The sequence below is a fragment of the Oreochromis aureus genome, linkage group 7, assembly GCF_013358895.1.
Source record: "Oreochromis aureus strain Israel breed Guangdong linkage group 7, ZZ_aureus, whole genome shotgun sequence".
In the NCBI taxonomy this organism is placed as follows: Eukaryota; Metazoa; Chordata; class Actinopteri; order Cichliformes; family Cichlidae; genus Oreochromis; species Oreochromis aureus.
This window is the reverse complement of record NC_052948.1, coordinates 19360591-19386029: the sequence shown is the minus strand read 5'-3', so window position 1 is coordinate 19386029 and position 25439 is coordinate 19360591. Positions and strand designations below refer to the sequence as shown.

Below are 25439 nucleotides of genomic sequence, written 5' to 3'. Positions count from 1 at the left end.
AAACCAACTAGATGTCAACACACAGGATTGCAAAAACAAAAATTTAAGGGAAGTTTATGAAGACAAACTTTTTGCACACGTGTAGATGCAATCAAATGAGCAGACTTGAATGGATTTTCACAGTAGTAAGTTTTATTGCTAGCATGTGGTCTGCTTTCCCTGAACAGTGATTTATGTCTCAAACACATTTTACTTTGCTCTATGTAAAAAATAAATATTAATAATATTTTGCATGAATCAGAAGAGCCACTGAATTTGCATAAATAGCCCACAGAGTATAACATCTGTTTATGCAACTGTCCTATAAATCACTGCTTTTCTCCCACATAGATAAACGCCATTCTCCTAATGCAGTTTTACTCGTCAGTAACCCAAGTGTGATTTCCCTAATCAGTGATTTTTTTTTTTTGTCCTTCTTTTTTTAATCCATGACATCAATATCAGCGCTGTTTCCCTTTTTTCAAGGTTGCCAAACAACAGATATCAAAGTGGTAAATATCTAGAATATTTCAAATATTTACTTTTTGTGCTCGAGTAACTCTGTTTTGTCACTAAGCTTGCTTCACTGTAGCAATCATAAGAAGGAAAGTGCTGCAAAGTGATTCGGGAGCTGAAAGGTGTGTGATGTCGTGTTGGAAAAGGCACCAGGAAAAAAAAAAAAGCACACATATTGTTAAATGTTATTAGTTACATGTTTTGCTGTTCTCAGTGGAGCAAGGATGCTAGACAGATTGTGTAAGACAACAAAACAGTGCGCACAAAGTGTTTGTTGAGGCAGCGAACCGCTGAGTGCGTATGGCTCTGCTGTGTTGGACTCCTTGCAGCCCTGCGGCACAGAAACAGCCGTTGTGACGTGGCCCCTGAAATGCCAGGGCTGTGCACTCCTGGCGTAGTGATTAGGGAGAACAAAACAAAATGGCCAAGGTTTTTTTGTTTTTTTTTAAAAGTAGGAATTAACAACCTGCATGAGAAAACTGGAAGGACGAGTGGAAGTATGCAGAGATCTGATAGTTAAGTGGACAGAAAAGGAGAATTTACTTTATGTGTCACTGATTATTGAAATTTGTCTCAGTGCATTATTTAGTGCTACAGATCAGTATTTTTACATTGCTGTTTAACTAGATAACACCCATTTGGTGCATGTCTAAAAATGATTGGTTCTTACATTGTGATCTCTGCTATAATGACACAAATGACACAGGTATTATAGTCAGTCAAAAATATTTTTAATTTAGTATATTTACATTGTTACATTCATTCAAACCCTGCTTGTGCTCGTTTCCACCATAAGGCAGTTTTGTTACTTTCACACTTTAAATGCAGATCTTCAGACCTACACAGTACGAAGTAATGCAACATTGCATTAGTGTTGGATTTTGAGCTTTTAATATATCAGTACTAAAATAGTAGGTGAAATAATTAACCCACGCATTATACATTTTAATTTTTTTTTTTTTAAGCGCTGTGCTGACCTCTTAATGCTGCCCCACTTTAGTGTGGAAATCCTTCTTTTTTAGAGCATGTATCACCTTAACATGCTACATTTGATAATTAACGCCTAGTTGGGATCATAGTTTAAAATTCTGTATTTTTATTAGAGGAAAAAAGTATTAATTGATATTAATGAGGCTGAAGGTCGATGTTGATTTCTTGCCTAGGCTGCCCTTGCTCATTGCTGCCTTTTCGAAAACGGCCCTGATCCAGGACAATATGTCTGGTTGTTGAAGGGCTGCCAGAAGTAGTTGTTAGTTACAGTTAGGGCGCGTCCCTCTTAGGATAGGTTGTCCACTCTGAGGTCTGATATCGAATAGGTCCATAATTTCCAGCTTGTTCCCAGGAGAAGCTCTCCCTTGCTCTTTTCTCTCTGTGTCTCTCTTCCTCCTCTCCTTCTTTCAGAATCCTGTGAGAAACAGCAAGGTGAGTTAATTCCTGCTTTTGAAAAAGTCTTTATTCCCGTTTTTTCTTCTTTTTTTTTTGCTAAGATGAATCGCTTCTTTGTGCATGTGGCATATCTACAAATTCTGTTTCTTCGCAATATGTCTCAGAAATATTTTGAAATTCAAGATTTATTGCGGTACTTTTGAATTGTTCTCATGAAAGCACCAGATCAAATGCCTGCTGAGCTATGTGGCAGATGAAGTGGGGGGGGGAAATCAGTGCTCTGTTTTTGTGCTTTCATATCAGCACAACATTTCAGGTAAAGCTGATTAAACAGAAATCAAATACATTAAAATTAAATTAATAATTTTATTTATATAAAACTATTTATTAGGAATGAAGTGTTTAAGTACGCCGTGTTTAACAATTTAATACTAGTGTAAAAAAATGATTTATACACACACAACGAAGTGTATTATTTATACCCACAACAGATTTCTAACAGTTTTTCTCTTACTTTTTAATTTAGTGACAGGTCCATGTTAAATAAATCAACTTGTGTGTGCCGTGTCTAAATATCAGTTCTTTATTATTTGTATAACAAAAGGCTAGAAGCGCTCCCTTTTGTAAAGCATATTTTTCCACAGTTCATATTAACATTTTAATGTGGATTTTTACTCATTGAACAAAAAATGCATTTCTGGAAAAGTTTGTTTTTTCCTCTGAATAAATCATGACAATAATTTACACCAAATCCATAAAGTTCAGGCATTATTAAACATTTCCTAAAATTAAATTAGTATCCCTGGCATTTTTTGGTTTTTAGGCAGTGTGTTCCTTTAACGAAGCTAATATATAAAATAGTCAACATTTATGATAAAATTATTAAGTTTAACTATTAATTAATCGTTTATTTATTTCTGTCTTTTTGGGTTTCTGTAATAAGCGGGCGGCATTTTAAGGAAACAAACAAAAGTCCGTTCTGTTTATATTCAATCTATAATATTTTGCACACATGCTTTTATATATGCCACAGTGCATTTCAAATATTGGTGGGTAATGTGTTATCAAATAAATGCTCAGTCAAGAGTTTTGCATGTGAAGACAACTTGTGGAAAAACTTGAACTTGATATTTTTGGGAACACATTGCTGGAAAAATATCCCTAATCCTGATAAAATGATATTCCCAAGGTGTTTTATTGCATACAATTCTCCAAAGGATCTGATTGCTAGCAGACATTTCCAAAATGATATAGCTGAAATTATGTTTCATTATAACTTATTATCGGCTCGCTTTTGCAGGAAATGCAGGGTTAGGTAAGCTCAGCTGTGCAGCATGCTTTCACCTCTGTACTAATATCAAAGTATACGCTGAAGGAAGTGACAGAAACGGATCCTGAACAAGCTGCTTTTTTCTTATCGGTTGCGATCACCGATATTACGATTCGTTTTTTCTTGTATTAGAAACATCATTACTGCGCATGTCTTCTGTCCACCATTTCATTGCACATGCAACCATTTTATGAGCTTCAACATAAAACAGTCTTTTAGGTCAGAGGCCTTGAAAACATACTTGACTTGACAATGTTTACTTAGGAAGGAGTACTTATTGGAAATACCGGTACACAGATGAAACACAGCCTGCTAAAGTAAAGTTAAAAACTCTTTTGACCGGGGTGCGTTAATGCTGCAAATCCTGTGCAGTGATAGCATTCAGTCGTTTCTTCAGGTTTTTCCACATAGAAATAATTCTGTTTGAGCTTTGCTGCACCTTGCAGGGTTAGCCTGCATTCCCTGTCTGTGCATGCATGCGTATAAATGTCAAACAGGCGAAGAAAGTGGTGGTCACAGTTGGCTGCCTAAGGTGACTGGTGGGGGTCAAAGGTCAGGCTGTGTTAATACGACGTGATGTGCTGCCCCGGGACCTCGGTCCCATGAGGGATAACCCCCTAATCAGCATTAGTTAATGTGTTAGTGATCTTTACCTTCTTAAAGCAAACAACAGTGGAACATTCAATGAGCTCGCTTGGCCTCCCATGTAACGCTTTTGACCCAGGGGTCATGGCCTTTGTTCCCTCCTCGATGGGGAGTGCCCTCAAAGGTCCTGGGTGTAATAGAGAAGTTGTTTAGACACGTGCAGGGTTTAAGCTCGACCACCTCGTGGACTCTTCTCCTGGAGAGTATACTCTCCCCTCATACAGAAGGGATACTTTGTGGTTAGCTGTTATCCCCTTCCATAAGTCCATTAGAATAACCTTGTTTTTACGTGCCGCATATCATATCTAAGTGTTGACGTTGTAGTGGTTGCTGACCAAGCACACAGCCATCCCTTACCCCCCCAACACACACACACACACACACACACACACACACACATAAACCCCTACCCCCACCTGCTAATGCCTCCTCGATGTTTCTAAGTGCAAATATTGTTTGTCTTCGTGGATTCCCTGCCCAGTGAAATTCCATATCGCTCGTGCCGTGCTCATTGTTTTATTGTTTCATGTAGCATTAGGACGAACACTCATCCAGTCCACCATTTAAATTCTATAATGCAATGTTCACCCTAACAAATGCCTGCAGATGTCTTTTAAAACACTTTAACGTGCCTTCTTCTGAATGCAATCAGCGCCCGTCAGCAGACAGTTTGTTTAAGCCACAAAAAATGGGTTTTATTTATAAAGGCGTTAGACGTATGCGCTGCATTTCTATTGCTATGCTATTTTTATATTTTAACCGCTTCAAAACTGTTTTTTTCTCTGTCGTAAAATAGTGTTCAAAACTCGATTCATTACATCAAACCTTGACGAAACAGAGAAGCATGATCATACGTTAAAATTATTAGTTGTAAAATAATTGTCAGGCAGAGGCTATAACATGGCGCCGTCTGCCATTTTGTTTCTCATTGCAATATCAATTGGCCTGATCGACTGACTTTGTATCACACAGCTGCAGCAGCCTAGTACTCCAGAAGAAAAGCTGTGGCTTTTCCCTGCCTTTTCTCCCTCCCGGATGTCAGTTAAAGTGCGGCTGCATCGTGTGTTATTGTTAGTGCTTCATCTAACGTTAGTCAGTTTTGATCATTTAATCTGAAAAAAAAAAAAAAAAGCAAGATGTTGGCAGCAGTAAGAACTGCTTTGTGCGTTGTTTTTTTTTAAACTGGAAACCGATTTTATACAGTCGCCTTAAATAGTCTGTATTTGCTTCTAAAGTCCGACAAATCATGACTGCACAATTAAGATGTGACAGGTAATTACGACGCGCAACAGAGGCACAATGTAGCGGCAATGTAGACACGCAACACAGCGGCAAGAGCTGGCAGCAGTCCCAAAGCCAAAACTGTATCCTCAAATGAACTTTATGTCATGCAAAGTACAGTATGCACACTAAGCATAAATTCACAGAGCATGCTTCTCTAAAACTAATGACTAATACTCCTTGGAGTTCTAACATATGCTTTTTTTTTTTTTTTAACAAGCTATTCCCCGAAAACTTAACATATACCCAAGACATCTTTATACATTGAAGCCATAATGAAGTCATGAGTTTCTCAATTGGTTAAAACGCATGGCGAGATGTGACGTATAACTTGAACTCCTTCTAATAGGATTCTATAGCTCCTGCCAAAGTGCATGACTGAACTGAGCTAGTATCTCATTTAGGGAAAGGAAGAAAAAAAAAAGAAAGCGAACAAATACCTTGCAGTGCAAAGCGGCCTTTTCCTGCACTCTGTTAGTTTAAATAATACTGGCATTTTTTTTCCCCTCTCTCTCTAATTGTCTTTGGCCGTATGTGTTTCTGCTAAAAACCCGTCTAGCAAAGAGGAGTGCGCGGAGAGAGGAGAAGAGTTTTTTTTTGTGCAATCCAGCCTGTGCTGCTGTGAGGAAGAGAGAGCCGGCGAGGAACGGGGTGGTGGCCGTGCAGTGAAAGCAGCCCTCACAAGCTGTGCAGCCTGAAGCAGTAGCAGCCATGTTAAACAAGTCTCCGTGAGCTCGAGCCCCGCATATGTATCTGTGCTCTCCAAAGCCGACAGAAAGTTTTCACAGAGTAAAAAGTAAGAAAAAGTTTAACCCCCACCTTATTTTTTTCCTCTCTGTCTCCCTCTTTCTCTCTTTCTCATTGTCTCTTGCTAGGCATGAAGTCCCCTCTTTAATTCTCAGCAGTTTATAAAGCAGAAATGAAATATTTTTTAAAAAAGAGAGAAAAAAAATAGCTCCTCAGTAATAAATACACTTTACATATCTCCTTCCTCCTTTTCTTCCCTTATAGAGCTCCTGGTTCAAGGCCGAGGGGGGAAAAAAGTTAAAGCCACGAGGTCTGCCTTTTGCAGTTTTTTAGAACCAGAGCCAAAAGAGGCAGGAAGTTGTTGTACAATAGCGTTACAGTAATCTGCCTCAAATGGAAAAAGCCAAATGCTGATCGCGGAGTGGAGAAGGTGGCAGAACAGACAGAAAGAGGGAGGGAGGGACAGGCTGGGAGAGAAAGAGCTCTAGCGTGTGAGAAGCAAAGCATAATCAATGCAATCTAAGATGGTGGAAACAGCCCTGCTGTTTAGTAGGGTCCCCCCCCCCTTCTCTCCTCTCCTAGTTCCCTCTGAGGCTCACTTACGCTTCATGTAAATCTGTGCAAGAAATTGGTTCAAACTAAATGTGCGGACCATTATGTTATCTTTTTTTTCCTTCTCCATTTTAAACAAGACAAATCAGCATCTCTGGGGGGCTTTCGCTAAAATGTTCTCCGAACTGTTGAACATTGAATACCGGGGCATGTAGCAGCTGTTTTTCCTCGAGGAAAAAGCAGCAGAGTCTCACCCAAAAATGCTTATCAGCCTTTTTTGACTTTGTGCCAAAATAGCTGCGAGGGTTCGGCTACAGCCTTCGCTTTGTGACAGAGCCGGGGCAAGAAGGAGGCGTCCTGGCCATGCGTTCTTTGCCACATGTTACTGAAATTAACACTCTCCGTGCTTCTCTTTTTCACTTTGTGTGCTTGCGTCCTTGTGTGTGTGTGTGTGTGTGTGTGTGTGTGTGTGTGTGTGTGTGTGTGTGTGTAGTCTATTCTATCCATTCAGGCTGCTCAGGCATGCCAAAGAGTTAATGCACTCTGAGTGTGTGTGTGCGTGTGTTCCTTTCAGTGTGTACTTCCAGGTCTGTAAAGCTCCACCACGGTAAGAGATGAGGTTAATAATTCAAGGAGATCTCAGAAGTGTTGCATATTTCAAGGATCCTTCAGCGGGGGCAGCTTATGCTGAATGACTCTGTATTCTCCCGTTTTCCTTGCTTTTCTTTGCGCTAGCTGATATAGTTGCTGACGTACGTTATAGTGGATCCCAGTATGGCGTGTGAGTGCAGGCACTGAGCCTGCGCGCTGCCTGGGAGGAGTGGATTTCTGTGTCATTCTTCTTCCTCCACCCCTCCCACATGTAGTGCTTTCCACCCTCCCACTCTGCCTCGCTCTCTTCCCTTCTGTGTCTCCATCTCCCACCCATCTAATGCTCCCTCCCTCCCCAGGCCCCAGTGCAAATACAGTTCCTTGCCGTGTTGGACATGTGATGAAAAAGTGACTGGTTCGCGCGCTCTGCTACACCTCCTATTTCATCATCAGCCGAGCTTTTCTACCCCTTCACTGTGTGCCTGTCTGTCTCCTCCTCTTGGATTCTCTCTCTCTCCCTCTCTCTCTCTCTCTCTCCCCCTCTCCTCGTCTTCTCTCTCTGTATCGGTCGCTCCTCTCTTTCTGCTAGAGCCACACGCAAGGGGGAGACTTGAGCTCTGCGAGGGGAGAAAAAAAAAAAGAAAAAAAGTCTGCTGCTATTTCTACAGTCAGGGCCTCCCCGCAGCCCGCCCTTCCATAGATGGATCTTTTTTTTTTTGGTTTTTTTTTTACTCACTACTAGCTGGATTTTAACCCTCTGCCTCCAACTAGCTGCACAGCAGCTCTGCAAAACCTGGCAACAAGTGGCTTTTTTTAGGGGCCCTTTTCTTACTTTTGGCACATTGATTTTTGCACCGCTCTGGATTTTTGATCGCTGTTTCTTCTGCTTTTCTGTTGCTTATTTTCTAAAACTGTATCTCATTTTCCTCTTCTTTTTTTTGTTTGTTTGTTTTGTTTAGTTTTATTAGGTTTTTTTCCCCTTGCTGGTTTCTAGCCGCGTTTATTTGGTTTCTCTCATTTTGGATCAAAATTTGCCAAGGTGGTGTTTCTCCATCTGATGGGCCTTGATCCACCTGGAATGCCAGGGGCGCCATTTTTGACGGGTAACCTGTTTGTGGTGGTGGGCTCGTGGCCGGGATGTCCATGGATGGCAGTCACAGAGTGACCAGTCTCTCAGTAGGGTATACGTGTGCGTTTTAAAGGAGATGTTTCGTAATCCGCGCCAGCGACTGGCGTGAAGTACCGCACCTTGTTTGTATTTACTCTGCTTCTCCTCCTGTTTCCTCTCCATGTCCTCTCTCCTTCGCTGTCTCCTTCTGTCTCTTGCTCACTCTTGTTCTCTCTCTTTCACGCTGACTCGCTCTCCAGGGCAAATGAGTGGTGCGCTGAGCTGGAGCTCTTACTGGGACAGGTGCCAATTGCAAACAAAAGAAATTAACAGGCAATAAGCGAAAAAAAGGGGGGGGGAAGCGAATTGTTGAATTGCAAGTTGTTGAGACGTCACCAGTAGCCGTGCATGTTACGTCTCTGCATGACCGGTTTGCGTTATTGTTGCGTTACGTTATCAACTATTAAAGTAAAACAGAGGTTTGAATACTTTGCCTCACTTATTCCAGTGAAGGCATTTCACTTGAGAAGAGGGAGGGGGTAATGTGGGAGAGAAGCATATAGACTTGTGAATTATTCATGTGCTCAGCCAAGGCTGTGACTGGACTGGTTGTGCTATTTGCATGCATCAGACATGCTGTTTGTCTGTTTGCTAACATTCCTGATTCAAAGACTTGTTAACTAGCAGGCGGCTTAGCTGGAGCCTCGCAGACAGCCTCATGGCCTCCTATTGTTTCAGGCCTCACCAGGCCTGGACCCAGCTGGTGGCAGGCAAGCCGTGCAGCCCTGAGCTTTGGGTTGAGACTGTGGTTGAAGGAGGGGTTTGTGCCTGGAGGTGAGACTGACGTGGGCAATGAGGCTGGAGCTGAGGCTGAGGCACGGCTGTGAACGGGACAGTCTGAGGGAAATCACAGGGTTATGCAAGAAGCACCAAACTGGAGCTTATGGCTTTCTCCTCTTCTTGACAGAGATGTGGATCAAAGCGGGAAGAGCTTCTGAGCCTCGCCGGACATTTAGCGTCTTTGCTCTGGTAACTGGTGAGTAATTTTCATTTAAAATATGCCTATGGATGCATGGTTTCCGATGTACTTTATCCATGTGTTTGCATTTTGGGCTTTCAGTGTTTTGCAGGAATCGCGTACAAATAAACATCTCGATGCATTTGAGGTCCTTACACAAAGTTTCTTTTCACCTGAGCGAGCATTTATGCATCCGAATTTAAAGCCCCGCACTTAGAACAGCAGGTATCAGAGCCTTAACAGCTATTCTCATGATTTCAAGAACATTTTTCCACTAAAAATTTCTACAAACTCATTCATAGTTTAGCAACACATACAAAAAAAGGCAAAAAAGCACTCTGTTGACTGGATAATCCTACTTTATGGCAATCAGTGAGTACGTGTAAGGCCATAGTTGTGGAGGTATTTCATATGAGTGATGCTGTCCGAGCTTAGAATACACTGTATGAAGAGAAGCACGTGGTGCGCTGATCATTTCGATCAGTTTAATGTTTTCAGAAGCTTGGAGGACGTCTTAATTTTTACAACTATTTATTTTTAAATGGCAAATTTCTTTGACTTTGTGCTTTTGCGGATTGTACTTGGTAAACTTATATTTTATTCAAGAAAACAGAACAGAGAATAACTCACCATTTCTTCACCATTTGCTTTTGTATACATAATTTTTGTTAATCGGAGGATTGCTTCATATTTTTTCCCCACTTTTGGATCTATATCTTACATGTCTGAATACAGATTTTATAAGACTTGTGCTTTTGATACAAGCGCTTTGCATACAAGTATAGATGCTTTTGTTTTTATGTTGATACTAATCGCATTTCTCTTGATTTGATGGAAGAACAAACTTGAATGAGCAACAAACGCAGCAGTTTCACCAACAAGAGAATTTCTAAAAATTGACTGTGGATATTGTGAATTTAATGATCAAGATCATGGGAAATCTCTACTGCTTGAATGTTTTTAAGACATTAAAATAGCAAAGTACATTCCCAAGTCTAATGAGAAAAATCTTCTTCGAGGTGTCGCTTAAAAGTATAATCAAATTTGCAGTAAAGCTGTTTTCTGATTGCGTTTTTTGAAAATTGCGGAAATTTTCTAGTTTATTCAACGAAAGTTTGCATATTTGCCGAATATTCTGCTTCGGATCTCAGATGTGCTGTGTTATGCTGGGTGTCGGGTTTTACATAAAAGATGACTTTTTTGAAGGACAAAGTCAAAATGATTACTCAAAGCTTTCAAGAGTGAGGCTTACTGTTGCATATGTAGCTTATTATGCTCATTCATATGAATGTAAGCTTTGCTGTACTAGCTGTGGACACATGGTTTTGGCTGGAGGAGTATCTCGCTACTCCACCCCTAAGGCCTTTTTGGCACTGAATGGCAGGAGTGCAGTGGAAGGTTGCATGTTGAGAGGCAGATGGCAGGGTTTTCAGCATTTTCTCTCTGTGTGTAAAAGCATACCTACAACAACGCAACAGCCTGGTACAACCCACAGTGACGCAGTCTGTGCACTGAAGCAAACTAACAGTTTATTGCATCTACACAGCAGAGCTAGCAATGGGACACACACAGACACACTCACACATACACACTAATACAAATTTACAGTCAAACGGGGGTGTAAATGTATTCGTGTAGTTAATAGTAGTTCATAAGAATTGTACTTTTTTTGTTGATGCCTTCTTGGTGTATGATGTGAGGTTTAGTCAAATGGTTGGTTAAAAGCATTTTTTGGCGTAATTACCAACAGCAAAGTGGCTCAAATGGCTTCTTCTTTTAATGTTTTAAAAAAAAAAAATACTTCATGTAAAAGGAAATATGTTTTTAATATAATGCAGAAGCAAAGCAGACGCCAAAACTGCGTGCCACAGCTACAACACCAAGTTCTCAAACTTGAACTTGACTGTCCTTGAACTTGAATGGGGGGAAAAAATTCAACAATTATTCTTAGTCTTAGTCTTAGTATGTTAAGTATGTTGGTTAAAACATATGGTGCTAACAAAAATCCATCTGAAAAAACGTGGGACATTTTTTAATAGATAAGTTTTAAAAAAGTGTGTGTGTGTGTGTGTGTGTGTGTGTGTGTGTGTGTGTGTGTGTGTGTGTGTGTGTGTGTGTGTGTGAGGGGGGGAAGGGGGTGCACTATGCAAAAAAATTATTTGTCATGGTCAGTTATTTTTCTACAATATTCGCAGCAATTCTGTAAGTAATTTATTAATATTTATTTTTATTATATGTATCATACTGAGCTTAAACATATCTGGTATTTTTAATTTATTACTCACTTTCAGTTTAATTTATATTCGAGTTTGTCCATGTGAAACTCAAATATGTCATAATGCGTAGTAAAAAGAGAAGAAAATATAAAAACGGCCGAATATGTGCGTCCTCATTTTTTTCTGCCACGTGTAATTGTTTAAAACAAATCTAAAGTTTGTCCCGTGAAGTTTTTTTGTAAGCACATGTCTTCATAGAGGAAACTAAGCAGCGTGAAAGAATAATGTGTATGCTAAAACACTGTTTTTAAAGTATTTACATTACCGTAGAGATCAGTTTACGGATAGATAAGACACAGCAGCAGCCTTCTTTAGTGTGTGTGTGTGTGTGTGTGTGTGTGTGTGTGTGTGTGTGTGTGTGTGTGTGTGTGTGTGTGTGTGTGTGTGTGTGTGTGTGTGTGTGTGTTTACAGTAAAACAATGGTGCAAGGCATGATTGAGCATGTTTCTACTTGTTGCTGCATCATGTATTTGATTTTTTTCTTAAAAACTGTTTTCTTTCAATTTTGGCATAGATATATATATATAGATATATGTACATATATATATATATATATATATATATATATATATATATATATATATATTTGACCACAAAAACCACAAACTACCCTTTTATTATTCCATGACTTTTCAAGTGTCACAATAAAAATTTAAATATATTTATAACTGCGACAATTCTCAGAATTAAATTAATAATAATAATAATAATAATATAATTATTTAGTTCTACCTTTCGACTAGTGTAAAAAAGGCAATTGTTGTATGAATTATTCTCCAAATTATCATTTATATAGTAGCAGTAAAAATATGTAATTTCTTTTGTGTGTAAAATTGCAATAATCACTTTTTACACACTTGGACATTTTCACATTTTTGAATCATACATAATTTTAAAAAAAATATGTGTTTCACATCAGCAAGAATACATGGAGTGTAATATTGTTGTATTTTGTTGCTGTTTCATTTTGTACATTTGATGCTCGTGTGTGTGTGTGTGTGTGTGTGTGTGTGTGTGTGTGTGTGTGTGTGTGTGTGTGTGGTGAGGCAGCCCTGTGCAGACTGCTGTCTGAGTGTTTGAGTTTGAAGTTTTGAGTATGTGATTGAGGTCGTGTGCGAGTGCTCAGCGTATTCTTACTAGTGCAACTCAGTGAAAATGAGTCATTCATGAGTACAACGCAGCAATAAGCCACCGACACAGTGCTTCATTTGTTAAGTGGATAAATTGGTATTTTAGATTATGTGATTTTGTTTCATTTATGAGCTTGCTGTGATGTTGTGAATTTCATCCAATTTCCTCCTGGCTAATATGAAATCCAGATTGGAGTGATGAATGGGGGCCAAGTCACCACTCACTGTAAATATATTTTTGTGCCATAATAATGAAGCCGCTTTGAATTCTGCTGCTTAAAGCAGCTTCAGTGTGCCGTTAAAAATACAATAAAACTGAGAAAGCCAACATAATGGAAGTTATATTGTATGTCTGAGCTCTCTGGAGAGCTGTCAGGGTTTGGGATTTTGTTGTCATACTCTGCTGTCTGGGCTTGCTCTACAAAAACGCATGTAGCACTCGTAAGTTGAATGTATTCACAGGTTCACTGTAAAAGTGTTTTCTATGTTTAAAGAATGGACATTTTCTAGCATGTTTATCTCACTGTTTATTATGTGATCAGATATTTCTTAACTGCATGTCTGTTTCTATTAAAAAGACATTTTTAAACTTTTTAAATTACTTTCCCACTTTTTAGTAAATGGTCTTGTATATTAAAGAAAATACATAAAAAATTAAACCTGATGTGATTTTATGTCGATCTAAAATGAGTTCAAAGCATCAATATATTGATCCATCCTATATTTAGGTGCAGGATTCTTACTGAAGCAGTAACACTATGCAGCAGGTCTGCATAGTGTTGCTGCAGCGCATCCAAAGGTCAAGGTGAACTCCACCAAAACCTGCAATAAAATGCTTTTCACTGTGCTCGTGTAGGCATCGTAGCGCCTTCAAAAACCGAGTTAGAAAAGTTTTAAAAGGGGCCTTTTAGTGCAGTCATGCTGAGTCTCTGTATTAGAAGATGACCAGGCCCCCTGTTGCTCTCCTCAACGTGGAAGAATCCATGAGTGGATCTACAGTGGCCACTACAGGCTGTGGCACATACAGGATCAGAGTTACAGTACACAAGAAAGTAGGCCAGGCCTAAACAGAGAGGAGAGAATCTAGAGAAAAAGTCCTCAATGCCTGCACACACACAAAAAAAACATATACAAGCATTTTCAGCGTTCTGGTCAACCATACAAGTGCTGAAATTATGTCATAAAAACTAAAAAAATTTATAAAATGCTGGGGAAAAACCCCAAACTATGTATAGATTAACACCTAAGCTGTGTATTGAGGTGTGTTTATCTGCAGCACCACTCCTACTTTATCCGTTTTTTATTTTTTTGTGGTTATGTTTGGATGTTTCTGCACCGGAACTTTTGTGCAGTCTGTGTCGGCGTGTAGTCCTCGGGCAGTGATTGCAGGCAGGGTGTGAGGGCGGGACTCTGTGATAACACAGCGACCACGAGCACATTCAGTACACTAATACATAAAAAACCCATTCGTGTTACAGAGACCATGCGCAACCTCCACGGTTTTGATGCTTGTGTTTGCTTCAGTTTGCTACATTTTTGCGGGGTTGAATGTATCTCCAAGTCTGTGTTTCTGCTCGTGTGTCCTTTCCTGTTTGTGAAGCATGCGCTGCGTTCATGCAAAATCTGGCAGCGCGGCATCTTTTCAAAGGGTTGCGCAAGTGCGTTTGCTCGTGCGTTTGCTCGTTCGCTTCTACTTTATCAACGTGAAGCTATCCGAAAACATTGTTTCATTTCTCTAATTCACCGCTTTCTTCACTTTTTAGTTTGCTCGATCACTGCTGCTCTTTGTCTCTCTCTCTGTTCATTTACAAACAGTAGCCAGCTGCAACACAATTACAGGCACATATGCTGATGCTCTTACATTCATATTCCTGCACCAAAAAAAAAAAACCCTCCTTTTTCTCACCCATCTCATCATACATGGAAGCCATTAGTCCATTACCCTGCTGACTACTGAGGACTGGACTTTTTTTTGTTCCTTCCTGTGTTAATCAGGATGTCAGCTGGGAGTGTCACATGTAATTTATCCACAAAACCACAGCAATTCCACAGAGACGGTAAGTACAGTCATAATGACATAATATTGGACTGGGACAAAGTTTCAAGGCATGACAGAAGATTAGAATTTTCCTCCCCTGTACGTATCCCTCTTTTTTTTCCTCCAGACGTTCTGTAAGTAAAAAAAAAAAAACAAAATTCACATGCTTGCTTTACATCATGAGCTCTTGGGCAAAAGTTTGTTTCTTTTTTCCCTTCAATTGGACAACTCTCACATTTGAAAACTGAGCACTGTTTTCTCATGAGAGTGTGTTAGAAGTTTGACACATGTAATATTTGAGCATTATAAATACTCATTGTTTTTCTCTTCCTGCCCTAATCAATGCATTGAAAACGCACTGAGGCTATAATGCGCAGCATCACGTGCGAGTGTCTCTCGGCACACATCGTCGGGACAGATGCTTGTTTTATGTACCTGCCAGGCAAAGCGATATTCCAGATAATGCTCAGCTGCACCCACTCGGTTTTTCTTTTCCAGCACTCATATATTTCTTCAGCTTTTGGCCTCTGCTGTCGCCAAGGCAATTTAGTCCGAGAAAAACTGCAGAATCAGCAACCTCGTTCCACTCGGAGGTAAAATTGGAAGTGTTGAAAAGCCTCGCCTGCAACCCTTCCCCCCCCAACTATCAAAATACTGTAAATCCCTTTCCTTCAGCTCACCTCCACTCCATCACTTTCTACTGCTCGTCACTGATGAGCTAAATTATGTTGGCTACATTTACTGTTGGCAACGTTTAGCGAACTGGATTGGTTTGGGCTGTTTTTTGGGGTTTTTTTGCTCATTTTGTTTGACTACAGTTTCTGCTGACTTGTGCCATGTAATACAGCAAATACAGCACTTGATGTTTATGTAATGTGCATATACTCAGGTTTCCTCGCTTGCACTCACCAAAAGGTTTTAGAATTTCGAGTGAAATACGACAAAAGCCTCCATACCAACATAAAACCCACCAAGATAATGTATGTGTAGTTTTCTTTCTATACTCACAGCCATTCATGTGGTATATTCTCATATCATGTTGGCTGTCCCATCTGCACACACACACAGGCAGGCTTCATGAGTCATCAACATGTATATGCACACAAACAACATACCCACACACGCACAGAGTGTAGTGGGTGCACAGCTCGGACATGAATCTCTCTCCGTGGAGGCTGGAGGAGTTGGGTTACTCATGAGCCCATAAACATGTGCTGGCAACACTCCGAGGTACTGCACTGTAATTACAAACGTTAGAAACAATATATAAAAGACCCTTTGCCCGACAAGGCCATGCTCCGCGCTGCAATTAGCATCCGTGTCCAGAATTATCACCCTTTGGCAGCTGCCGCCGCACCGAGTGAAAGCCTTAAATCGGCAGTGTCCTCCTGGGCCCGCGAAATTGTCACATTTGCTCTTTATTCTCTTCTGCGCGTATTTTTTTATTTGCGCAATCGGAGATTTGGTTAACGATGCCTATCTCTGTCACCTCTCTTCCTGTTCCACCTCCACGTGATGGCGTCACATGGGCACGACGTACGATAACCAAAAAGCTACCTTGTACATTAACTCTGCGCAGCCCGCACATGCACTCTTCTGCGAACCGAGCATACTGTGCCGCATGTGTAAAACAAAAAACAAAAAAAGACTTATTACGCTCACAAGTACGCGCAGATGCACCACTTCACCCACGCACATGACACTGTGGGCTTTCGGTAACACGGTGTGCCAAAGCATGCACATGTATGCAGCGAGTGGGCGCTACCGGGCGAGGCCGAGGCCACAGAGGAGCTTGTGTGTGTGTGAAGTTTGCGGGTGTGTTGGTGTAGGGCGAGCATGCGGCAGTAAGAGTTGGCCGGTGTACAGGCCAGCAGAGAGGGTGCGGTGTGTTACATGTTTTGCTAATGAGTTTCTTTGGCCAGGCAAAAGTGTAGGGCGAGCTTATTAGTAAACAGGCTACAGAGAAAAGACCCTACAGCCCTCTGCCGCTGCTACTGCTGCTGCAGGCTACCCAACCGATCAGGCTCTCTGTCTCCGCTCCTCTCGATTGTGTTTTTCGCTTCCTCTCTGTTTTCGTTGCTGTAAATTGTCTCTCACTCCATTTTTTTCCCCCCCTCCTCTCTGTCTTTCCTTCTCGTAGGCAGTGAGACAGAGTTTTGAGCTCCAAGCGCAAACAGTTTTGGCCAGAGAGAGAAATTATGCAAACACACACTGGCGATTGTAAGTACCCCAACGTGTTAAAAATGTTTTGGGCTTTTTTTTGTACAGGATGATGTATTCTGATGCTGTTGCATTGTCTTGCATTTCAATTTCATTGAGATAGGGGCCTGTAATTAAACGCTGTGCAGGTTACGTCCCCGCTTTGTCTACATGTATTTTCTTTCTCTTTCTGAGACTTATTATGATGTGAGCCTGGAACAGATTAAAATCATAATGTGTTGTGCCCTTATCCCTTTTTTTAGAAAGGCCAAGGTCCCGATGGCTTTATTAGCGGAGCACATTAAGAAAGAAAAAAAACAAAACAAAGATAATCTTTTCGCGCACATGCGCAGAAAACACTTATCCGAACTGCCCGCTAGGCAAAGACTCGACTCTCTCTCTCTCTCCCTATGCATGGTCCTGAAACTGTTAGAAAATGGCTTCCACTCTGTGCCTTCCAGCTCTCAGCTCCCTGCCGCCATTTTGTGCATCGCTGCCAAAGTAGTCAGGTAGCAGAGGAACAGAGTAAAGTGGGAAAGAACAAAGTGGGTGCGACTGGATGCTGGGTTCAGGGGGAAAAGGAAAAAAAAAAAAGTCTAATAAACTGTGAAAAGGTGTGCAAATTGAGGAAAAGTAGCGCTCTAATGTACAGTGACAGGACCATTAGCGTGCCTATTTCTTATGGGGAAATGTTTTAATTGTTGTTGGCTGATTAGATAAAAATCAAGCGGCCTCCACTCTGGATCACTTCCAGCTCCTCTTTTCAACAAGCTGACCTCGAGTGGACACCATAAACAGTGCCTTTTTTTTTCATAGGGGCAAATGTGCACTGGCAGTGGCCACAGTTGTGTCGCACCCTTGCGCGCTCCCTCCAACCCCCGCCTGCTTTCTCCCAACATAACCTGCTGTCTTGTAGCTTCTTAAAGCCAGTGAATGGATAAAAGCTTTAACCTCTGCTTTTTAACCTGTCTCCACCCTAACCACAGTGCACCGAGCTGGAGCTTCAGCCCATAACTGCGGCTGTATTGTATGGACTTAGTAACCCCAGGCACCACCCTGCAATCTATAGCTATAGTGACTAGCTTCCTGCGGCTTGGGAATTCTGTGTGCGCTACACGTTTGATTATAAGTGCAGATGTTATTAAAGCCCTTCTCTCATTTACAGCCCACAGACACTAAAGCAGGTGTTCAGTAGGTGTATAAAGCTCTCTTGATCCCCCACTACCAGTCTGAAATGACACACACCATTTCTTTTCATTTTTGTTTGCTTTGCTTCTGGGACTGTTTCAGGTTAACAGCCCAGTATTGCAACAGCGAGTTAAAGAAAAGAAGAAAAAGGTCTGGGGTTGGGAGAAAAAAATCATACATAATATAATTATCATAAAGTCATAAAAGCAGAAATTATGTTAGAAAAAGCTAAATTGACCTAAAAAGCAGGGGGGGAAAAGACTTGCTTGTAATTGCAAGGTTGGATGAACCTCATCGCACCAGCTCCAAGAACTTTGTTATACATATATATATGTGTGTGTGTGAAGAAAGGGGCTAAAGTTCCACGGAAAAACAGCAAATATCAGCTACACAACACTGTAAATGACCAGAAAATAAACGAGCGGATCGACACCGCTCGTCGGGTTGTATCTGTTAATAGCTTCGAGTGTTATAAAAACTCCCTTACTGTATCATTGTGCCTCACTGCTGCCATGTAACTGATTTAGACTGTAGGTGCAAAATATAGCAGAGGTCCCTCTGGCAGTAAAACCTGGCCTATTTAGGCCTGTCACATACACGCTCTCTATGAGACAGCCACTCAGTCAGCGGCAGCTCCGAATGCACTCTGTCCCCTTTGACTGCTCACTCCTTAATCTGCCCATGTGCTTGCATATGGGACAGAGAGGCCTCCATATTGTGTTTGTAGTATGAATTATGAATCCTGTTGCATAACCGTGGCCTGCTTCTAGGGCATATCACTACAACATCTACCCAGAGACCAAAGCTTGAATACATTTACCCGGCCTAGACCTCTTGGAAATAATACTGTGAAGCTGTGCCTGCCTGCATTTGTTTATGGTTATATAGAGCAGATGGCCATGCAACAGGGTCACATAGTCACGCACTGGCTGCCTCACTTGTACTGTCACACGCACAAAACCTTATAGGCAGAAACGTAGCAATCTTCAAAGCACTGAAGGAGATTGAAGGCACAGGAGTTCATTCAGTCATTATTCTTTTATACCTCACTGTGTGGGTGGGGGGATTTGGGTGGGTGGTGGGTGGGGGTTGGGGGTATTAAAAGTTGTTATCAGGGTATTTAACTGTATATTCCCATTTATGCTGGCAGCTATCCTGGAACTGTAGGAACTGGTGCTAAAAACTTCTGCCAAATCAATGCTAACTATGGTTAACTGCGCTGTATTTACAGCCTTAGATTTCAGTGGTGAGCCTGACTAAACGCAGCTGTAGCCTGAGAGTTACAGGCTCTTGAAGGTTACAAACTGTGCAGATCCCCGTCTGCCTACTCTGGCCTGCTGTCTGTCAGCTGAAGTTCATATTCAGGGAGAAAGGTATTTGTTCAACCCTCTAAATATAGCTGGTGACAGATGCCGCTCAAAGGGGCACTGCCCATTTGAAAGGGGCCCTGCGAGCAGGCCGGCGCAGAACACAGTGCATGTAGACGAGTCAGAGCTATAGGCTTCCTCTAATAGACGGAGGCCTTGTAGGTCACCAGCAGCCACATAGCAGTGCGCATTTCACCAGAGCTCTTTAGAGTGGCAGTACGAAGATTAAGATTTTGACTTCGATGAGCAAAAAAGGTTGCTTTTTTTGTATTTTTATACATTTATTTAACTCAGTATTGACGTAACCCACTGTGGGAAACTAACACAGTTCAGACCTGTATCTATAAAAATGCTAGTGTCCTAAGCAGAAGAAGGCGAGGGAGCATACATAAAAAATAACCCCACAAAGCATAACGTGAGGGTTAACATCACTTTAAAGTGAAATTATGCACTTCTGTACCACCTATGCAAAATAAAACCAAAAATCCACCTTTGAATTAATAATAAATTCTCATTATTAAGTGCCTTCAATAACTAATTTTGAATGTCTTGAGCAATAATCTGTTGAGTCATTGAAAACGTAGACAGGCACCATGGCTCAGGGGGCCCAGATTTGCGACAGTGTTGAGACACCTGCTTTCAAGCTTTTTTTCTGGGTAGACCTTTGTCTTGCTGTGCATCCTGCAGCCTGTGTGCATATGCATGCAAATGTGTGGATGTTTCTTTGTGTATGTGCGATTGTACACTGCGTGAGAGAAATGAGAAGCAGCTGGCAAGGTTGGGCTGAGTGGTGTGGGCAACCCCTGCTGTGTGCATTGTCATTACAGTGATTGGGGTCTCATTTTTTTTACCTCTAGAGTTGGGGCCGCAGGGCCACACTGGGATGAGCTAAGTTTGCCTAATCCAGCCCCACTCACCTGGCATGTTTATGGCTCTGCTGCGGGATGGAGGGGGTGGAGGGGCATAAGTCAGTGGGGCCAGTTCATCTCGCAGTCTTACAGGCAGACACACACTTTAAGCACATTGGCGTGAGTACATGCACAATTGCACATGTATGCATTTGCTCATCTGCATGCACAAACACCACAAGTGTCAAGTGCGTTCAGTGCACATGCACTAATGTGCTCTTGCAGCATCACAAACACGCGCTATGCACACACTGTACATTCAAACTTATTCATGTGAACTTTGAACTCCCTGTTCTTTCACTCCTAACACACACTTGCACAAGGTTTGCAAGCTCAGTATCTGCCTCATGCAGAGGTGACGGGGAGGTCAACCTGTCTGACTTTGAGCAGAATCCCCCTGTGGCTTGCCCCAGCCATTCCCCCTGGCATGTGTAACAGGACCTGCCCATGCAGCCTCTCCTCTTCCCCCAGCTCCTGTCCTCCTCCTACTGCTGCCTGCCCCTTGGCCCTGGTATAAATAGATGGGTCATGCCTGCTGTGCTATCCGTATCGGGGGGGGTGAATAGTCCACCCTGTCTATCTACAAGATTCCTCGTGTCTGCACCACTTCTGCTGTAGCAGGGCACAAAAACACATAAAAAATCATGTATTTCTGACCACATCATTTATGACTAGAGACCACACACTAATGTGACCATATTGAGTGTGTATGGGTGTACTTGCAAAGTTGAACTATGAGCACCTGTCAATCACCGATCACCTGTCTGAGGAGGCATGTTGTGTGTGTTTTAAAGCGGGGAGTGGATACAGTCAGTATAGTGAGTGAGTGATCTTTTTACCCTGAATACAATGTTTTTTTTAATAGATTTTATTGTATTTTATTTTATTTTTTCATTTTTTTTTACCCCTCAGGATTTTTGTACATGAGGTAGCCCCTCAAGTGGTGTAGTGGTTAACACATATGCTTGCCAAGTCAAAGGGCACTTGTTCAATTCCAGCTGGAGACATACATCCCTTTAGGGCTTGTATCTGGCATCTAACTCTGACAAAGCATGCAGAGCTGCCTGCTGTGGTGACCCCTTGTGGCAAGTGAGAAGCTTTTTGTTTTTGTTTTATTTTATTATTCATGAAGGTTGGCCTGGTAGTTTTTGGTTATCAAACAAACGGTTAAATGAATGGTATAGAAAACCTGTGTCCACATTGACTTTCAGTACAGATGATGTAATAATTGTCTGATTAGATATTAGCCTATAAGTAAGCGTATCATTTCAAATTTTCCGCTTGAAATTTTGTGCTACTTGCAGATCTCATCGGTTTGACTAGGTCACCGGATATGCAACGTAGTTGTACTTGTGCGTTGTAAACTTTATTGCATTTTTGGCCAAAAGTCAACTATTTGCCTCTACACACAAGTATAGAGACAAAAAATGCAAATTGCATGACTTTAATGAACTTGCCAGAAATATCCCCTTGCAGTAAAAACTACATTGCTAGTGCTACTGCACTGTCACCTCTAGATTTTATGGTGAAACATCAGAAGTCAGTCTGTGACCAAATAAAAAATGAGAAGGTTTAAATATTAATTTTACTGTTGTAGTGGTTTTCATTATTATTTATTTATTTTAGGTAAATGAAGAGCATTTAATATTTGCTGACGTTTTTTTCTGTAACCATCTTTTATGTCAGTGATGCAATGTTGCAGAGGTTAGTGCTGCTGCCTCACAGCCAGAAGATTCTGGTAATGAACCACGTTCATGTTGGTATGTTCTGTAAGCGCAGAATAGATGAGATACATTAAAGCTTTGAGTGGTCAGTAAAACTACAAAACATGGTGGAAATTTGTAATTTGCAGGAATGAATAATAAGAATCTGAGTAGGATATTACATTAAAGTGGCCTTTAAAAAAAATCTACCCACTCGCTGACCTTAAACCGCCAGAACCTCAAAGATCAGGTTACAAGGTTATAGCTGAACTGATTGGCAATGTAGCACTTAGACTCAAGTGTGATTAAGTTAAAGTGACGTTTTAAGCAGCGCCTAGCTTTGCTGTGAACACTGTGTGAAAATATGATTAGGTAAATCAATAAAATGTTTTACCTTACTACCTTTTTCCAAGCTTGTGTGCATGTGTTTCAAACTGTGTCCTTCTGTATGTGCATTTGGTTATGCATTCACGTGTGCATGCATATATGTGTTTTATGGGACATTGTGAGACAAAGATGTGCAGAAAGCAGGACTTGAGCTGAGGGAAGTGTGAGGCTGAAGCAGTACTTTAGTTACAGAGCCAGCTTGTTGAGTTTGCACGACAACCAGAGAAGAGTTCCAGATTGTCCTCTATAACTATGGTAAAAAACCAAGTGTGCAACATGAGTATGGACCTGTGGGTGTGTGTATATATGCTTGCATTTCATGTTAGTTCTCTACAGTACATGTGCGTGGGTGTAAGCGTGAATATTTCCCTGTCACTGGAAGATAGCAACTGGCTCTGACTTCACTTGAAAATGATAGCTTTCCTGGACAAGCACTCTATTGGTCAGGACCCCAGAGTCATATACTATATTAGATTAAAGTATGTTCAATCAGCAGATGTAGAGGACAATGTGTCTTAACCCTACATTATGAAGTCTGGGCCCCACGCCACTGAGCGTTTTGCAGGACTGCACAATAAAATGAGTTACATGCTTTAGCATACGGTTTTCTCTATGTAGGGACTGATTTAGCTCCTAAAATCATTGCAAGTTGAGCTCTATAATGGAGTTTGTTCAATGTTCAGGCCTTCTGCAAAGCAGTGTTATTCTAGAGTGTCTAAATATATGAATTCAAGTGTTGTCCATCATAAGTACATTAAGTCCTTGTAAATTATGCGAGCTCCGTTTGTCATTACTAAATGTGTGTGCAAATGTATATGTGTGCTAACTGTAGGTTGCCATATTTCTTCTCTCAGGTTGTTTCTGTCTGCAAAGTGTCTGTTTGGTCCTTTTGTGTCTGTTATACTGTACAGGTGTGTGTCGGCGCATATTTACAACCCACAGCTCGATGGTGTAAGTAAGGCAGTGTTGAATAATGCAGAGAGCCTCAGACTCACCACTGAGCAGACACAATGGGGCCTCTCAGCTCAAGACATACTGCTTTGTATTGTGCTGTGCTGTACATTTCTGTCTCCCCAGTACAGTAGATTATATACAGTCATCAGCCGACTGTATGGCACGAAACACGCACAATGGTGTGGTTTTATCAAAGAACACATGAGCATGAGCCGCACTGTAAATAAACATAACCCCATATACAAACTGCAAGCAAAGCCAGACACGTCTTCACCCAAAAGTCCAAAATGCGGCGTTTGAACCGGCTGCGGTGTTTGCAATTGATCTCACATATGTCAAATCTAAAAGTCATCATGCTGGAGTATTTTTCTGTTTCCCCTTTTGTCTTTGTTGCAGAAGTAACAGATTTTCCCTCTTGGGTTTTTCCACATGGAGACTACCTGACATGCTGCTGAAACCGTGATGGAGGGAGGAGGTTATAGGCCAGTGGGCCCTTCCAGCCCCTTTTCTCGATGTATGTTATATAGCAGGTGAGAAACATTAACGGAGGCAGCAGCAGCTGCAGACCTCTGCTCCACACATGTGGGCCAGGATATGAGCTAGCTTGAGCTCTCCCACTCTCAACTTTAGTGAGTAAGGTTATCACTCTCCACTCAGAACCACAGGAAACAGTGCTGCCAAACTGGAAACAGCATAGCTCTGTTTAATTTGTTTCAATATGTTACTTTGAACACTGATCTTAATAATATATAGGTTTGCCAGAACTTGATCTAAAATGATTCTATTTGCTTATTTGTCATGTGACTGGCCACACCCACCCTAGCTTCTAAAAGCTATGTGACATTTGTGAAAATTATAATGTTTCTGAGTGTTTTTGAGGTTAGAGTGTTTGCTATACAATGTTCGTTATGAATATACCATTTAAGTTATTTACTGGTTGCATTTGAATATGGAAATGTCTTGGCTGTGCAATTTGCTTGAGACATGTGTGCCTTGTTGGGTCATTTGAATTACCCTCCTCAGCCCGGGCCATGAACCCGGAGACCCAGTTGTCACATTGTGTTTTGAGCACACAGACTCTGGCCACAGCGGTGAGGTGTCCCAGAGGAGAGTGGCATGTTTCTGTGAATCATAACCGCTGTTCTGTGTTCAGTGAGCCGTGTCAAAGCGGATTACCTGCATGAACGGGGACCTGAAAGGACTTTGTTTTTAAAGACTGTCCTTTGGGGTGAGGTAGTAGGTTGTATAGTTTTAGGGTCGTACCCTTCCTGTCAGATAACTATACAACTTACTGTCTTTCCTGAAGTGGCTGTAATGTCGTCAGATGCCTTTGGGGAAGTGCACGGATCCAGGTCGACGCACTGCTTGCTAACGGCTCAGTAGCACAAGTTTGATAGCAGAAAGTCATTAAGGACTGTAGCCGCTTTGTGCAAGTCGTTGAATGACAATAAAGTACAACTGTGTTTTCATTGTAAGTGTTCATTCTTTTTGTGTAAAACACAACTTCATATCTCAGCAGACACTTTGCGCTGCGTAATCGTTTCCAAAGGTTGCTCCTGTTTAGCCGCCGGTCTCTTTGTTTATTTTCTTTGCACTTGTAAAAATCTAAAAGAAATCATCACAATTTGGGGTTTTTTAGTAATTAAAACTCGACAAAAATCTCGGTGTTTGCTTTTCATGTAGGTATGGTTTTTGTCAAATTCTGTATATTCATTTACAGATTGTATATGTCATCATAACGCTTTTATCATTACCAGAGATTTTACCCAGCCTGTAGGGCCTTTACTGATGTTCGTACGGGGTGAGGTAGTAGGTTGTGTGGTTTCAGGGTAGTGATTTTGCCCAATCAGGAGATAACTATACAACCTACTGCCTTCCCTGAAGGGCAGCAATACTTCACCATTCACACACATCAGGAAGCATTTTGTTCATATCATTAAAAAAAACTCCATATTGACAAACTAAACTACATGAATCATCTGAGTCTAAGAAATTTTATATAAAGATGTCAAATCAGACCATAGCAGCGGAAGAGGCAGCAGGTAAAGTCTGTGCAGTAAGGAAAATGTCTTTGACTCAGATTTTTTTATTTTTTTGCTTCAAAATTAATAATAAAAAATAAGGTGATTGATCATT

At 41.3% G+C, this 25439-nt stretch overlaps 2 long non-coding RNA genes across 3 annotated transcripts in view; one reads left to right on the top strand and one right to left on the bottom strand.

The window, feature by feature from the left end:
• The window catches only part of LOC116310730, a 40038-nt gene extending 14599 nt beyond the window's left edge, over positions 1-25439 (top strand). Inside the window, exons 2-4 of the long non-coding RNA XR_004198740.2 lie at positions 9103-9171; positions 16738-16817; positions 23700-25439. This is a non-coding gene — a long non-coding RNA (uncharacterized LOC116310730). The remainder of the gene's footprint in view (positions 1-9102; positions 9172-16737; positions 16818-23699) is intronic.
• On the bottom strand, positions 163-6341 carry LOC116310646. Of its 2 annotated transcripts, none has more exons than XR_004198737.2 (3): positions 5578-5942; positions 3865-3983; positions 163-1900 (listed from the first exon to the last, which is right to left on the bottom strand). It is a non-coding gene; the product is annotated as an uncharacterized LOC116310646 (long non-coding RNA). The 2 variants fall into 2 exon arrangements; XR_004198738.2 differs by lacking the exon at positions 5578-5942 and adding an exon at positions 5957-6341 and having other exon boundaries at positions 164-1900.